Below are 7,284 nucleotides of genomic sequence, written 5' to 3'. Positions count from 1 at the left end.
ACATACCCCGGACAGGGACGCAGGTCCCCTGGAAGGCTGGGAGCTGGAATTTAGGGATTGTGGAGCAATCCCAGGGCAAGGGCTGCTGTTGACTGCAGAGAGACAGATCAAGGGGATGTGAGGGAGGAGACTGTGGTGCGAAATGCCCATGGAGGAAAGCCAGGCAGCCATGGAAGCAAGGCGATACTGCTGTCACGCATAGCGGGTGGAGCCATCTCCATAACCTCTCTCTCCTTACACCGCCAGCACCGGCAGCTGAACAACAGAGGCTGGCCCATCAAACGCCTGATGCAGAGAAGGACCCTACCCAGGTGTTCCTTTAAGTGACTGATGTACCGAACTACAGAGCAGGACCCCACCCAGGGTGCCCCTTTAAGTGCCTGATGCACTGATCTACAGAGTAGGACCCCAGCCAGGGGCAGCGGGTTGGGGCGGGGGGTGGGGGTGGGGGGGAGCCCTTCAATGGGTCTGACTCACCAAACAACAAAGAAGGACCCCAGGCAAGGGAGCCCTCTAAGTGCCTGAGTGGAGGGAGCTACAGAGAAAGACTGGCCAAAGAGGCCTTCTGATCACCAGCTACAAGAGGCTCGAAAAAAGACTCAGATAGGGCCATAACTCCTGGGGCGGAGACAGTCTGTGTCCTGGCACACTTTGTGCTGCCAGGGTCCCCACAAGCCGAGTAGCTGTACGACCTTCACATTCAACACTCACTGGGGCAGAGCTACCACAGGAAAAAAATCTTGCGTCTATACATGTAGGGTCCCATTGGTTGTGTCCAACTCTTTGTGACCCTGTAGACTGTAGCCTGCCAGGGGTTCTCCAGGCAAGAATACTGGAGTGTATTGGCTAATACTGGTTGCCGTACCCTTCTGGTGATGGTTTAGGCACTAAGTCGTGTCCGACCCTTGCGACCGCATGGACTATATATAGTCCTCCAGGTTCCTCTGTCCATGGGATTCTCCAGGCAAGAATACTGCAGCGGGTTGCTATTTCCTTCTCCAGGGGATCTTCCTGACCCAGGGATTGAACCCAGGTCTTGTGCATTGCAGGCAGATTCTTTACTGTCTGAGTCTCCAGGGAAGCCCCCTAATAAGCTTGGGGCCATGCCAATGTTGCTGGTAGGCAGACCATGCTTTGAGCAGCAAGGGTTCAGAGACCCAGTCCAATAGTCTATTCATCATGTTTGCAAAGTTCTCTTTCCTAAGAGAAAACAGCCTAACATCCAAAGAAAACTGTCCTCTATAAATCTGTGGCTAGAAGGATTGCTTGCTTTGGCCTTTCAAGTCTCAATGGCAACTAGCTCAGTCGGCAAGCATATGTTGCTAATGGGGGTCTAGAACTCAAACTTGACTTCAGTTCAGTTCAGTTCAGTCACTCAGTCGTGTCCGACTCTTTTCAACCGATGAACTGCAGCACGCCAGGCCTCCCTGTCCATCACCAACTCCTGGAATCTACCCAAACCCATGTCCATTGAGTCCATGATGCCATCCAACCATCTCATCCTCTGTCATCCCCTTCTCGTTCTGCCCTCAATCCCTCCCAGCATCAGGGTCTTTTCAAAAGAGTCAGCTCTTCACATCAGGTGGCCAAAGTATTGGAGTTTCAGCCTCAGCATCAGTCCTCAATGAACACCCAGGACTGAGCTCCTTTAGGATGGACTGGTTGGATCTCCTTGCAGTCCAAGGGACTCTCAAGAGTCTTCTCCAACACCACAGTTCGAAAGCATCAATTCTTCAGTGCTCAGCTTTCTTTGGAGTCCAACTCTCACGTCCATACATGACCACTGGAAAACCACAGCCTTGACTAGACAGACCTTTGTTGACAAAGTAATGTCTCTGCTTTTTAATATGCTATCTAGGTTGGTCATAACTTTCCTTCCAAGGAGTAAGCATCTTTTAATTTCATGGCTGCAATCACCATCTGTAGTAATTTTGGAGCCCCAAAAAATAAAGTCTGACACTATTTCCACTGTTTCCGCATCTCTTTGCCATGAAGTGATAGGACCAGATGCCATGACCTTAGTTTTCTGAATGTTAAGCTTTAAGCCAACTTTTTCACTCTCCTCTTTCACTTTCATCAAGAGGCTCTTTAGTTCTTCTTCACTTTCTGCCATAAGGGTGGTGTCATCTGCATGTCTGAGGTTATTGATATTTCTCCTGGCAATCTTGATTCCAGCTTGTGCTTCCTCCAGCCCAGTGTTTCTCACGATGTACTCTGCATATAAGTTAAATAAGCAAGGTGACAATATACAGCCTTGATGTACTCCTTTTCCTATTTGGAACCAGTCTGTTGTTCCATGGCCAGTTCTAACTGTTGCTCCCTGACCTGCATATAGGTTTCACAGGACGCAGGTCAGGTGGTCTGGTATTCCCATCTCTTTCAGAATTTTCCACAGTTTATTGTGATCCACACAGTCAAAGGCTTTGGCATAGTCAATAAAGCAGAAATAGATATTTTTCTGGAACTCTCTTGCTTTTTTGATGATCCATCGAATGTTGGCAATTTGATCTCTGGTTCCTCTGCCTTTTCTAAAACCAGCTTGAACATCTGGAAGTTCACGGTTCATCCCAATGCAGGGATTGAACCCTGGTCTCGCACATTGCAGGCAGATTCTTTACTGTCTGAGCCACCAGGAACCATTACTGTTATGTATTCCCAAATACCCTCAGAATATAAATGGGTGTCACTGAATAAGCACTGAGCGAGGGCATCAGAGGGCAGACAGACTGAAACCACAATCACAGACAACTAGCCAATCTGATCACACAGACCACAGCCTTGTCTAACTCAATGAAACTAAGCCATGCCGTGTGGGGCCACCCAAGACAGACAGGTCATGGTGGAGAGGTTTGACAGAATGTGGTCCACTGGAGAAGGGAATGGCAAACCACTTCAGTATTCTTGCCTTGAGAACCCTATGAACAGTAGGAAAAGGCAAACTTGACTTCACCAGCCATTAATCATCATAGTTTTGTTTTTAAAATACTGATTGACTCTTCTGTGTACAACAGTGTTCTAGGAACTCAGGATATAAGCAATGATCATAACAAAGTCCTTGCTCTCAAAGAGCTTACATTCTAGTGAAGGAGACAATAAACAAATAACAGGGTGAATGGGTAAATAAACAACCTGCTAAGGGATAATGATGCTACAGAGAAAAATAAGGCAGAACAAAAGAGAGAAGCACTGTGGTGGGGTATTTATTTCACAAAAGATGGTCAGGGAAGGCCTTGGTGAGCTGACACGTGTACAGAAACCTTGAGGAAACAAAGGATGGAGCTATGTGCGTCTTGGGAGGAGTTCAATACCGAGACAGCAACAAATTCAAAAACTGAGGCTGGAAACAGGAAAGCTAGGGTCCTGAAGTAGGTAAAGTACAGAGCAGGTGACAAGACAATGTTTTATGTTGTGCTGCTGTGTTTGTTGTTGTTGTTCAGTCACTAAGCTGTGTCCAACTCTTTGCAACCCTATGGACTGCAGCACGCCAGGCCTCCCTGTCCTTTGCTATCTCCCAGAGTTTTCCCAAGTTCACATCCGTTGAGTCAGTAATGCTATCCAACCATGTCATCCTCTGATGCCTTCTTCTTTTGCCTTCAAGTGTTGCTTTGAGTTAAAAATCATGCCAAAACAAAAATAGGAACAAACAATAATAATTTTCTAACTTCTGATGACAGTGAATTTTTGACAAGGGGAACACATTATCAGTGGGCTTTAGTTAGAAACCCTCTCTACTGGAAAACAGGTAAATCAGTGTTACAAGAGGAAAAGTAATAAGGCCTTTAGCATGAGAATGATACCTCCAAACAGTTAAATAATTACTGAGGAGCTTTGGAATATGCCAAAGTGGGTGGTTTTGTCATTTGATCAATGGAGTATCACAAATTAGTTTGCCTATCAAAATTATCCCTCCTGAAAGATACACCTGACAGGGCCTCCCAGGTGTCTCAGTGGTAAAGAATCCACCTGCCAATGCAGGAGACCCAGGAGACACAGGTTTGAGATCCCCCAGAGGAGGAAATGGCAGCCCACTCCAGGATTCTTGACGGATAATTCCATGGACAAAGGCGTCTGGTAGGCTACAGTCCATGGAGTCACAAAGATTCAGATGCAACTGAGAGACTGGGCACGCATGCATGCAAATGCTGTTGCTGCTGCTGTTAAGTCGCTTCAGTCATGTCCAACTCTGTGCGACCCCATAGACAGCAGCCCACTCGGCTCCCCCATCCCTGGGATTCTCCAGGCAAGAATACTGGAGTGAGTTGCCATTTCTTTCTCCAATGAATGAAAGTGAAAAGTGAAAGTAAAGTTGCTCAATCATGCCTGACTCTTAGCAACCCCATGGACTGCAGCCCTCCAGGCTCCTCCATCCATGGGATCTTCCAGGCAAAAGTACTGGAGTGGGGTGCCATTGCCTTCTCTGCACGCAAATGCATATCCCTCCAAACATGTACCTGGAGGATTCTGAATAGAAAGATGCTGCAGAGCCTTTATGTTTCAATAAATGTGGATGGGTCCCTGAGTGAGCATCCAGATATTCATACTGTTGAGATGACATAGTCAAATATGTAGACCCTGGTTCCCGGAATCCATGTTCTCCTGGGAAGACTCAAATGAACACTGAAGCAGGTACATCACAAATCCCAAATGTATGAGAAGCTAGCATGCCCCACTTCTGCATCGTGCTGATATACTCTGCAGGGAATACTCTCTAATAGCAGGAGTGAATCAAGGAGAGGGAAAAGAGCCCAGGGACCCAGGGCAGGACAACAGCAGCAGCTGGCCATAGTCAGAGCAAGCTCTATGTACCACTTCCTTCACATGAATCTCAACCTGTATCCGGGAACCAACCCACCACTGATCAGACATTCTCCATAGCCACCCCTCTCCTCTGCAGGTATACTCACAGATGCTCAAGGATCTCCCATCTTAAGAACCAATAAGCAAATCTTCCTTATATGGTTTCCCATCACAATTAAAATCTAACCCGGATTCTTTTTCATGGTCTACAAAGCTACTTAACCTGACTCGAACCCTGTCCTCCCTTCTCCCACAGGCACTTCATTCCACCCACACTGCCTTTCAGGAACACACCAAGACCATTCTTTCCTCAGGCCCTTTGCAAGAGCTGTTCCAACACCCAGTAAGGCTTCCAACAAACATCCACATGGCTCGTCCCCTTGCTTCATTCATGGCTCTGCTCAAACATCACCTCTTCAGTGAGGCCTTACTTGTTTTGCCCATCTAGAATAGCACCCAAGGGACTCGATCATCACCTCCATTCTCATCTTCATGGCACTGGCCCTACTGACAAGATCTCAGATACAGGTTGAGTGCTTGTCTCTCCACTAGAGCATGGCTGAACGTTGCTTTCTTTGGTTCACCACTGCATCCCTAGGATCCAGAAACACCAGGCACACATTAGGTGCTCAAGAAGTATCTGCTGAGTGAATGGCTGAATGAATACATTTAATTCCTTGATATATATTCAAGTAGCTATACTGGTTCTTTGTGCACATTTTATCAAAATAGTGATTGTTGGTATATGTTCATTTTCCAGGCATATGCTTCATGATGAAGTGATACATTTTTCAAGCTAAACAATGAAGGGAAAAGGATGATACAGATATTAGTGCACAAGACAATGCCCTAGAGCAAAGAGGAGGAAACAGAGCAGAAGAATCTCCCCTAGGAATCTGGCAAAGACAGACAATCCTAAACGATGGAAGAAAACAGTAATCTAAGAGGATCACAAAGACAGACCAGGTACATAAACACCATGGTTACAAAAATGTTCTCCAAGTTGCATAAATAATAAGTTAGTTGAAGTAAGTCAGAGAAAGAGAAATATCACGTTAACACATATATGTGGAATCTAGAAAAATGGTATAGCTGTGTGTGTGCATGCTAAGTCGCTTCAGTCATGTCCAATTCTGTGACCCTATGGACTATAGCCCACCAGACTCCTCTGTCCATGGGGATTCTCCAGGCAAGAATACCAGAGTGGGTTGCCATGCCCTCCTCCAGGGAATCTTCCTGACCCAGGGATCAAACCCATGTCTCTTCTGTCTCCTGTTTTGGCAGGTGGGTTCTTTACCACTAGTGCCTCCTGGGAAGCCCATGGTATAGATAAGCTTATTTGCAAAACATAAATAGAGACACAGATGCGGAGAACAAACGTATGAACGTGAAGTGGGGAAAGCCAAGGAGTGGGGTTTGGGATGAATGAAAGATTGGGATGGACATACACACACTATTGATACCATGCACAAAATAGATAACTAATGAGAACCTACTGTGCAGTTCAGGAAACCCATATTCAGTCCTCTGTGGTGACCTATATTGGGAAGGAAATCCAAAAAGGGGGGTCTATATGTTTACATATAGCTGATGCACTTTGCTGTTCAGTAGATGCTAACACAACATTGTAAAGCAACTATAAGCCAATAAAAATTAATTTAAAAAAATAAAAGTGCCATTTTCTGGGTGGAAAATAATAACTTAGCAAGAGAGGTTATTATAACTTGGAGAGGTTATAACTTAGCTCAAAGAATGCTGGATAAAGAGGCTAATGATAGCATAAATAGGAATTAATTCGTGAATCTTTAAAATCTGCATAGCCCAGAACAGAAAACCAAATAATTTTTTTTCACAAAGAAGATGAATTACAAATCAATTTTTATGATCGATGGCTGAACATTCTTAACAGTGTGATCTCTTAAGAGGACCCCACATTCCAGCTCTAGGTGACAACTTTTATTTATTCAGTCATAAGCTATTACATGGGTCATAAACTTAAATGCCCACAGGAGGTAGGCAAGCAACAGAAATGAGGGAAGCGAGGCTGGGCTTCCTGGGGGCAGCCCGCCATGCACCCTCTGCTGGGACAGCAGCTTCTTCCCTCTAGTCAGGAAGAGCACCCATGTTGTTAGGAAGCCTAGGTTTTCTGGCAACATTTCTTGAATTTTATTACTGGCAATCAATTCAGACATTTTATAAATGCCATGCAAATAAAACACATTTACAGTGTCTTAGGTTTGTGATCAATTATTTAAATACGAAACCCACTGGAAGAATAGAAGTGATACCTCTCTTTTCTAATTATCTGACCAAATTATGTTTTTAAAGATTGCTATTTACACAAATCCAAGTCTTTGTCAGTTACAAATGAGGAAAATGTTGAGGGAAACCTGAACTACTCAAGGCATAGGATAGCAGCTGAGGCTTTATACATGTAACATTAACAATAAGATGATTTCATTTTTATCCATAGTTCAGTTCAGTTCA

Source organism: Bubalus bubalis, chromosome 7, assembly GCF_019923935.1.
Source record: "Bubalus bubalis isolate 160015118507 breed Murrah chromosome 7, NDDB_SH_1, whole genome shotgun sequence".
In the NCBI taxonomy this organism is placed as follows: domain Eukaryota; kingdom Metazoa; phylum Chordata; class Mammalia; order Artiodactyla; family Bovidae; genus Bubalus; species Bubalus bubalis.
The sequence above is the reverse complement of the archived record's forward strand: the minus strand, read 5'-3'. Positions refer to the sequence as shown.